Genomic DNA, 9907 nt, shown 5'->3' with positions numbered 1-9907 from the left:
AAAAATGAGGCTGTTAACAAAATGAGACAAAAATAAATGCTGCAGTGGCAAGAAAACAAAAACAAAAACAAAAACCTACCACTATTCATTCACTAAAACTGGAAGCTCAAACTCAAAATATCTAATGCTGAATTTTCTCTTTCTCCTCAATCTGCTTTGTCTCATGGATTTTCCATCTTGATTGGTAACCATTACTCCAATCAGACACTCAAGTCTAAAATATGACATTTAATTTTTGAATGCTTTTATTTCTTTCATAACACAATTTTGCCTCCTTAGCATTTTTTAAACCCATCTCATCCTCTGTTGCTACAAGTCACTTAGACTTGTTTGATCTCTCTTTGGGATATTTCAGGACTCTTCTAATTTGTCTGCAGACCTTCAGTCTTACCTTTCTCAAATCTACCCAGCGTATCACCAGCAGGGTGATCTATCTAAAGTATGTCTGACCCAATTATTACTTCTTCCTAAATTTCTTTCCATTGCATAATAGATAAGGTCTGTGATGGCTTTCAACATGTTCACAAATTCTTCTCCCTTTAAGAGATGGAGCTTAATTCTCTGGCTTTGAGTATGGGCTCAATGAATAGAATATAACAGAAGTGATGCTGTGTGGCTTCCATGACTAGGTCATAAAAGGAGTTGCAGTTTCTTCCTTGCCCTCTCTCTTGGATGACCCACTCTAGGGGAAGCCAGCTATCATTTTGTGAGAACACTCAAGCAGCACTGTGGAGGGGTCCATGTAGCAAAAAACTGAGGCCTCCTGCCAGCAACTATCTTGGAAGCGGAAGAGTTTGAACGACTACAGTCCAGTATGATGTGGTGACTGCAGCCTCATGAGAGATTCTGAACCAGAACCACCTAGGTCACTCCTGAATTCCTAACCCACTGGAACTGTGAGAAAGCAACTGATTATTATTTTAAGCTGTTAAATTTTGAGCGTAGCAACAGGTCATTTGGTCTCAGCTTAACACTTTATTTTTCCTCCATCACTGAACTTACACTTTACAAACCATATGGGTTTGTCTTCCTCATTATAGTCTGAGCTTCCTGAGGGCAGGTACTGTAATTCCGAGCTCACTGCTGTATCCCTGAGTAGTAGATTGTATTGCTATTTCACAAAGATGGCTGCAACAATATCTCCTATTTCAAGTATTCTTCTAGAACCTTGTCACTTCCCCATCCAGAGGTGGATTCCCTGTCTCCTCCCTTTGAAACTGGATGGAACTTTGTGACTCAAACAGTAGAGCTGAAGGGATGATATGTTATTTCCAAAGGTAGGTCATAGAAATGCCATGCACATTTGCTTCTCTCCTTTAGACCCTTGCTGTTGGAATCCAACCACTGTGCTGTGGGGAAACTCAAACAATCTGTAGAAATGCCCACAGGGATAGGAAGCATGGGCCCCAGCTCACAGTGGGAGCCAAGCTCCCAGGCGACAGCCAGTGCTAACTAGCCATGTGAGTGAACCATCCTGGAAGTCAATCTTCCAGCCCCTAGTTGAATCTACCAAGCCAATGCCACATGGATCAGAGATGAGCTGCCCCTGCTGAGCTCTGCTCAAATTGCAGCTTTGTGAGGAAGATAAATGATTGTGATTGTTTTAAGCCACTAAGTTTTAGGATAATCTGCTATGCAGCAGTATGTAACGGGAACATCCAGCACAGTATCTGTGACATCACAGGCATTTGACAAGCATTTGTAAACTGATTGAAGATCCTAGTTTCCTTATACAGCTACTTTCTGGGCACATTAGTACACGTGTCTTTCTTTAAACAAATCTTGAACTCATCTGACTCAAGATTTGTGTTCAAGCTGTTCCTTCTGCTATGAATTGCCTCCCTACTTTCCGTATACATTTACCTGCTCAAGTCTTATGCTTCTGAAAAAATGCTGTTGAAACTTCCTTTCCTCCCTTCCTTGCATCCTTTTAATAACTATGTCGTGAATGTCTACTATAAGCCCAGGATATCATATGGAGCAATATAGGCAAAATCCCCATCTTCCTGGAGTTTTACATTTCAGTGGGGATCCAGTCAACAAATAAATATGTCATTAAAAATTATACAGTGTATTAGCACCTTAAAGGAATTAAACAGTGTGCAGTAATAGAAAAAAACGGGGCGGGTGGGAGGGGCAGGAGGAATGGGGTCCTATTTTAAATGAAGTGTCTTGGGAAGATCTCTTTAAGGAGGTGATATTTGAGATCTGAACAATAAGGAGGAACAAGTCTGGAAGAAAAGACCATGGCATCCTGGGCAGAGAAAACAGCAAGTGCAAAGCCATGAGATGAGATCAAAAATGTTTTCTGTTGGATAAAATAAAGGAGGCATTTATGGCTGCAGGATAATGAGTGGAGAGAAGACATTGACTAGATGAAGTGGGAAAAATAAGCAGACACCAGAACACGTATACGTAGAGTCATGGAAAGGAATTTAGATTTAATTCTAAATACAAATGATATTTACTGGAGGACTTTAAAGTGGGGGAGTGCCACAGTCGGATTTGCATTTTAAGCTTACCCTTGCTGTTGTGCAGATAATGGATTTTAGGTTGGCAGGAAGGGGTGCAGGGAGATCAGTAGGGAAACCAAACTGAACATGAGATGGTGGCACTTTGGGTTAAGGTGGTAGCAGTAGATAGATAGATAAAAATGATGTATTGGGATAAAATTCGTGGCTATAACTTATAGGACTTGTTGGGGACTCAAGGAAAAGGAAAGGAAAAGAGGATTTCCGGCTTTGGTAAAGGGTTTGTACTTTATTGTAAAGCAGTGAGGAGCCATGGGTGGATTAGCAGGGCAGTGCATGCTCCACTTTCTTTCTTCAAGAAGCCTCTCTAGATGCCTCCTGATAGAATTAATCTCTCTCTCTTCTGGGTATTTATTCATAGTTTTGATTCTCACAGGGAATGTAGCATAAAGTATGGATTAAAAGCGTAAGGAATTTTGGGGGCTGAATTGATATGAGTTGATCTGGGTTCCACCACTACTTTATGTGAGGTGTAAGACTTGGAGAAGCCCATTCATCTCTGTGGCCTCAACTTCTCCAAATGTGGGTAGCATCTATGTTACAGGCTTGTTGGGTTCATTAAATGAAACTCTGGAAGAGAAAGATATACTTCAGAAAAGATAAGGAGAAGACCTAGATTTACATTAACTTTAAATTCACTTAATAACTAACTCTATCTAACATTTGTGGAGCACCTACCCTGTGCCTGATACTAGGTGTTTTACTCTTCATAACAACCTTGTGATTTAGCTACTTTTGTCATCCTCCTTTACAAACAGGCACAAAGAGCTTAAAAATGTACCCAAGGTCCTGCTGTAATGCTTAACTTGTATAGATTTGTCTTTCTATATCCCTATTTCTCCCCATTTCTCTCAGATAACAGGGAGTGTGTGTGTCTTGCTCACAAATTTCTTCCTTATCTCTGACACATGGCAGAAAGTAACTTCATGTATGCTGAGTGAGTGAACTTTCAGGCATTGACTCACATGTCAAAGTTGACAAGACAGAGGTCAGAGTTATGGGGTCTTGACAAGACAAAGGTCAGAGTTATGGGGTACTGGCTTTACTTGAATGGGTCCACCCAGATGAGCTGGGGAGAGTCCTGAGCCAGACTAGCTTTGAAAGCTGATCAGATCCATGATGAGATCAGATCCTCATGTGGTCAGATCAGATGCCCCCTGCTGCCTCATCTGCAGTACAATGATAATGTGCCTAATTTACTTGTGCTGTTTGGTTTCAGAAGTGTAGCAATGGCACAATACAACCTTTATTAACAAGACTACTGAGGGAATGGCGTATTCCGACTACTCAGGCAGAGATGAAAGCTCCTTTGTTTAAACCCTTTTGGAAAATCTCTATAAGATGTAGTGGCTGCTGTTTCGCCTTAGGAAGGACTGTGCAGTGAATATGATTTGTGTCTTGAAGTTGAAAAGCTGCTGATCCTCCTGTCTTACAGTGGTCTCCGTGCTTTATTCTAAATATGATTATTTCGCAGAGGAGAAGGTGGGAGGAGATTGGGCTAAACATATTCTTAGATGAGGCACTACCTTGATATGCTCATTTTAAAATAACATTATGATATGGGCTTATGTTCCTTCAGAATTGACACTGTCCCTTAAAAAATAGAGTGATGGAAAAAGGGAAAATTAATGAAAGATTCTGTTCCAAGTCTTTAAGTCTTCCTGTAAATATCAGCTTAATTTCTCCCATAAGAAGACTGTAAAATGATGTTTACTTATCAGAACTGGGCTTGCTCTGTGTGGTTTAGTATATGTAACATTTTCCCCCTGGTCTGTAGGGTACAAAAGAAGACAAAGAGGTAGTCACAGATGAGGGAAGAGTCGAGAAGGGACTGTTTTATATCCTTTAAAGGGAGTCTTGAGTGGATTTACCAGGAAAGCAAAGTGCCCTGCGATAGAAGGGGACAAGGTGTGATTTTAGCAGGCACTGAGAAGGTCTTTCTGCCAAAAATAGACCCACCTGCTTGTGGATGTGTGGCATTCCTTTGACTGGAGACAATGCCAGAGAGGCCAGCTGTTCCCTCAGATACTCCTCCCACAGTCTGGCTGAGACCTGAAATTCCAGCATTGAGCTTAAGGCTAAATTTTCCTCCACAATTTACCCTAAAGCATGTGCTTCTCACTTCCTCCCCTTCCTTCTCACTCTAAAACAAAGATGTTACCAGCTATTTACACCGAAGTATGAATTATATAGATTTGTGCAAAGAACAGAAATTATGGAAGCGGGAGAATCCTTGGTTCCCTCCTCCCCACTTAACTCTGTGACTTTTGGTCAAGTCCTTAACTACTTATGCAGTAATTTCTTTTTCTATAAAATAAGACTAAGCCAAACCAACTGGACTCTTGGGAGGGCAAAATAAGACAAATGTAGAGAACCAATTAGCAAAAAGCTAGAAACAACCCAAATGTCTATCGAAGGGAGGCTAGTTAAATAAATTTTGGAGCATCCACACAATGCCATATTATGTAGCTGTGAAAAGGAATCAGGAAGACCTCTGCGTTGTAATATAGAGTGACGGCTGAGACATATTGTTAAGTAACAAAAACAAAATGCATCACGGTGTTTGCACAATGCTATAGTTTAGATAAGAAAGGAGGAGACATAGTAAATACATACTTATTTACAATTTCAGTAGCTGGATAAACCAAAAATTAATTAAAAATGGGATGGAAAGAACACGGAATTAGAGGATATGGAGGGGACATAGACTTCTCTATGAAATTTATTTTGTTTTTTTGACTTTGGAATCATGTAAATATTTTACATAATTAAAAACAAAGTTAAATCAAAGAGAAAAGCAACCAAAACACAACAAGCCCTAAAACTTTAAAATAAACTGGAAAAAAGTGAACTTAACTTTATATCAATTCTGTGGCATAACCATCTCAAGAATTATTTCAACTGATTTTAAAAGACATATTTCGATTTTACATTCCTAGGGAGATATATCCTAAGGACAAAAAAAAGTATAAAGATCTCTTACATAAATGTTCTATGAAACAGATACAGACAGACATAGAGAACAGACTTGTGGTTGCCAAGGGGGAGGGGAGGTGAGGGAGGGATGGATTGGGAGTTTGGGGTTAGTAGATGAAAACTATTATATAGAGAATGGATAAACAACAAGGTCCTACTGTATAGCACAGGGAACTATATTCAATATCTTGTGATAACCATAATGGAAAAGAATATGGAAGAATGTATATGTATATATAACTGATCACTTTGCTGTACAGTAGAAATTAACACAACATTGTAAAGCAACTATACTTCAATAAAATAAATTTTAAAAAAAGATCTTTTAGATTGAATTCTTTCAGCTAGTTGTTAGTGGTAATATTCACATTATTATTTTAAATACCATTATATAGAGAGCAAGATAAAGCAACGAAGAAATTAAGTTAATACACTTAGGAGATAAGGTTTTCAGAGTAAAAAAAGACAAACAAAATACAAGAATTGAAGTAAAAATTCTGTAATCTTTGATTTGAATTAGAAATATCAGTATTTATGATTTATTTTTCTCTTTCTAAAAACTACAAATTTCCTAGTCCTGTCCACTGAAAAGGCCTAGAAGCATGACCAACTCAGTTTAAATGATCACTCTGGGTACCCAGAATGTAAAATCTAAGTACCACTTCCATCTTAAAGGGAACAGGGCTCCTTAGAAAAATGCCTAATTTTACTTCTGGGGAAGAAAGTGTTTGAGATGAATTAGGGGTATATTATTATGCCCCAGAGCAAGATTATATGAGCCAACTTGAAGGATTTCCCACTGGCCAAATTTGGGAAGAATGTAAAAACAAATAATGATTACAACACTTTGAAACACATCAAGTATGTAAAATCAACAAGTTAGTTTGGAGGTTGTGTGGGCACCAGCTCACTATTCTGAAAATAGACAAATAGACGGTAAGAAAGAAGCATCTACCCCGCCTCTTTTGTTTCAGGTAATTCAACAATTGTTGAGAGAACATTCTTTATTGGATAATTCTAGCTAATAAATGCAGGAGGAATGATAGGTTTAAAAAAATCTCCATTCTTGGTGGAGATCGTTCTGCAACATACAAATGTATCAATTCAACAGGCAGCCACCTTAAACTTACAGAATGTTATATGTCAATTAAATCTCTATAAAGCTGGACATTTAAAAAAAACCCTCCATTCTGATGACTCCATCCTAGTCATCAAAGTCTGCCAAAACAATTAAGCGAAGACCTATGAGAAACTTTACGATGGAAGTGGCCATGTGATGCTCAAAACAAAACAAATAGCAAGCAGTTTTATTACTACAACAGACAAGGTTGTAGCACAGAAATGGCTGTCTCTAAACACAGACGTGAGCTGCCCAATCATCGTGGGTGGTGGTAGGGAACAGTTGCAGGCTGTGGTCTCAGTTTGGCAGCGGGTAGGACCCACGTTTCTCCACCTCCCACTCTTCTGTTTCTTTCCGTCAGCGGAACCGGATGGAGAACCACCTATCGGAGGAGAGGGGCAGGTGCCTGCGCTAAATTCAGAGCCCTCAGCAGCTGGTGTTATCTCCTCTCACTTTGCCACGTCTTGCCCTGGAGGAGGAAAGAGTCTTGGTCTTGGACCCTGCATTTCTTTTTCCTTGTTTTTTACAGTCTTTATTGAATTTGTTGCAATATTGCTTCTGTTTTATGTTTTGGTTTTTTTGGCTGGGAGGCGTGTGGGATCTTAGCTCCGCGGACCAGGGATCCAACCCATAACCCCTGCTTCTAACATGCTGTCCTCGGGAGTATCAGGTGAGTTGATGGAATTCAAGTGTTTAGCACATCCAATGCCTGGAGAGCTTTCCCAAGGCCAGAGACAACTTGTGGATCTCTTCATTCAGAGAGAATAGGAGCCAGGGGTTGTGTCCTTGCTTCTACATAGGCTTTATTTGCATACTCCTTTCTCTCTCAGAGGGACAATTGTGATTGGTCAATTAGAGCAGAACGCTGGCTAAGAGAACTCAGCCCAAATCAGTGAAACAGCAGTTACTGATTTTGATCTTTTGGATAAATCACTTTTTCTCTTTTTACACTGGCTGTTTTTCTTCTTCAAGCGGGCCTTATTTTATTTCGTTCCAGCTTTACTTTTGAAAATGTCTCCCTTCTCCTCTTGTAACATCGTCCTTGGTTCCACTCAAAGGGAGCAAACTTAAGTCTTGTTAAGTCTATACATGTTAAAATGTTACTTAGGTAACATTTCACCAAATGTATCCTTGAGTTACCTAAAATCATTACTTACCTAATCTTAAAGCAGATGCATGACCTACTGCAAGGCCATATTTGCTACAGTACTTTCTTTATACCTCCAGTATCACTTGAATAGTCAAAGGCCTGTGATACAGCAATAGAAGAACACTTTGACAGCATTCTGTTCTTCAGGGGATATTGTTCTGTTTTTCTTTGGAATCCTCACATACTGAATACCCAGGGGGCATTTTTTTCCAAATGGGCTATCAGATGGGGAACAATGGAGAAAAATGAAAATTGAAGCCTATTGAAAGACTATTTCGTGTGACTCACCTTCCACGCTTTACTTTCCCAAGTGTGGACCCGGCTCTGCCTTAAAAAAAAAAAAAAAAATCAGTCCCAGCCTGGACTACGCAGTTATTTGCCAACTGCTGTCATCTAATGGTGATATGTAGTAATGCAGGATGAAGTAAAGACCTGGGGTGATTTTCTGTTCCCTGGAATACGGGTAGACTTAGACTTACTGATCATATGATGTCATTTAAAGGGTGATAGGAAAGCTGCAAACTCCCTAAACACCATTTGTACCTACTGATTGGTGCCAGGTAGATCAACATTGGGCTTTGATTTTCTAGCTCTGCATTTTGAGCCCATTATCTTTGGGAAGAATAACCCTGTGTCAATGGGATGCTAACATATCCCCTAGGGGCTCATATCAGCTGAAGACAGTAAGTTTCCTTCATGGCAGGTGCTAGAGTAGGATCAATACCCACCAATTCCTGAGGAAACAACCTCAACAGTCCTACATGTCACCAATATATTTTTCCTCTCTCTACTTTGGACAAATAATGTCACCTGCTATATCAGTAAACAAAGGATGTCATGACCATGAAGACATCAGACCCTGAAGCTGCCCTGACTGCACTACATGGGCACCTACTACGTGCTAAGGACTTTGTGTATACCCTCTCTAATCCTCAAAACAATTTTTATTCCACTTTAGTATGAAGACTCCAAAAACTCCGATTAAATGCATTGACTACAAACACAGTGTGTTATGTTGCATAGCTGTTATTTATCTTAGTTATGTTTATTTTACTAAAGAAGCCTGTCAGTTTCCTACATTTAATGTCATTAATTGGGGGAAGGGGATCCAATTGCTCCCCCCACCCAACTTACCCAATTTTTTTCTTTTATTGAAGTCTAGTTCATTTACAATGTTGTGTTAGCTTAAGGTGTACAGCAAAGTGATTCAGTTATACATATGTATATATATCTATTATTTTTCAGATTCTAAAAATATGGAACACTTCATGAACGTGCGTGTCATCTTTGCTCAGGGGCCATGCTAATCTTCTCTGTACTGTTCCAATTTCAATATATGTGCTGCTGAAGCGAGCCTCTAACATATGTTCTTTCAATTAAACCTATCCCTTCTAAAAGAAACTCAAATACTATTTCCTCTCTGCTTAATGCTGATGTCTGGGTAGATCAGATGTTTTCTTCAGATGATACTCTGTGTCTTTTGTGGGGATCTTGCCCCCTTTCCATGGGGAAAAAAGTGAAAGCTTGGCTCCTTTTTGAGTCCAGAGTGGGATAAGTACCTTAGTTTAGACTAGTATAAGACATAAATTAATATATTACATATATTATCTTGCCATAACCAAAGATTTCCAGTTTTCTCCTGGCTGAAATTCTTTAAAGTCAAATCCTTTTAAAGTGAAATCCTTTGGTTCCCCTTTGAGGTGTGACTTCTACTGCAAATGTCCTCAAGAAAGGGACTACATTGTCATAGCTGTAGTGTCAATTTTGTTTAAATCTAAAAACTAACAGCTCTTTATTTGACAAAAGATTTGATTTTGGGTTGATCAATGGGGCAAAATGCTAGACATGGGGATGAACTAGATTTCCCATTATTTGGTCATATTAATCATGGACATTTTTGTTCCCTGGAAGCTATTCATTTCCTTATTATGCAAAATTCTGCAACCCTTTCCTCCAAACCTTAAAGTCAAACATGTTGTCTGACATTGGTTTTTGTTCCCCTCTCAAATGCCAGGGACGGTCTGAGATATAGTGTTTGAACGTCAAAGTGTTGGTTTTAGACATTATGATGGTGTGTAACACGAAGGTCAAATACATTCAATCTCATGTCAACTCTGTTTAGCTGCTAGT

The 9907-nt window shown here is 39.2% G+C and overlaps 1 non-coding gene across 1 annotated transcript; it reads right to left on the bottom strand.

Moving 5' to 3' along the window:
* Positions 1-9027: 9027 nt before the first annotated feature.
* Positions 9028-9130, bottom strand: LOC132532028 (U6 spliceosomal RNA). The gene has a single exon (XR_009544289.1). It is a non-coding gene; the product is annotated as a U6 spliceosomal RNA (small nuclear RNA).
* Between the last annotated feature and the right edge of the window lie 777 nt (positions 9131-9907).

This window comes from Lagenorhynchus albirostris, chromosome 13 (assembly GCF_949774975.1).
Source record: "Lagenorhynchus albirostris chromosome 13, mLagAlb1.1, whole genome shotgun sequence".
Lineage (NCBI taxonomy): Eukaryota > Metazoa > Chordata > Mammalia > Artiodactyla > Delphinidae > Lagenorhynchus > Lagenorhynchus albirostris.
Note: the sequence above shows the minus strand (reverse complement) of the source record. Positions and strands in the feature narration are given on the sequence as shown.